Genomic DNA, 334 nt, shown 5'->3' on the forward strand with positions numbered 1-334 from the left:
TCAGGCAGGTCACACAGCAATGCCTCCAGGGAGCTTTGGAATGCCTCTGGAGATTCCAGCACCTTCCTGGGCAGCCTGGGCCAGTGCTCTGCCAGCCTCAGTGTCAACAAGTTCTTCCTCCTTATATTGAGGGAGATCCCCTCAAGAAATATCCCTCTCTCCTTTCTCCTCTGCCAGGGAAAGCCAAAGCTGGAGAGTGGGAAGGCAGAGCTGACAGGCCTGGAGGGACAGGAGGCCACGCCAAGCACGCAGAAGGTGCTGGAGGGGCTCGAAGCCCATTTCCCCACTGAGACCTGGGCCTTGGACTGGGACTATGGCATTGACAAAGGGCTGT

The sequence above is a fragment of the Empidonax traillii genome, unplaced genomic scaffold, assembly GCF_003031625.1.
Source record: "Empidonax traillii isolate 1590-97213 ecotype Southwest subspecies unplaced genomic scaffold, ASM303162v1 scaffold2390:size25260, whole genome shotgun sequence".
NCBI classification, from domain to species: Eukaryota; Metazoa; Chordata; class Aves; order Passeriformes; family Tyrannidae; genus Empidonax; species Empidonax traillii.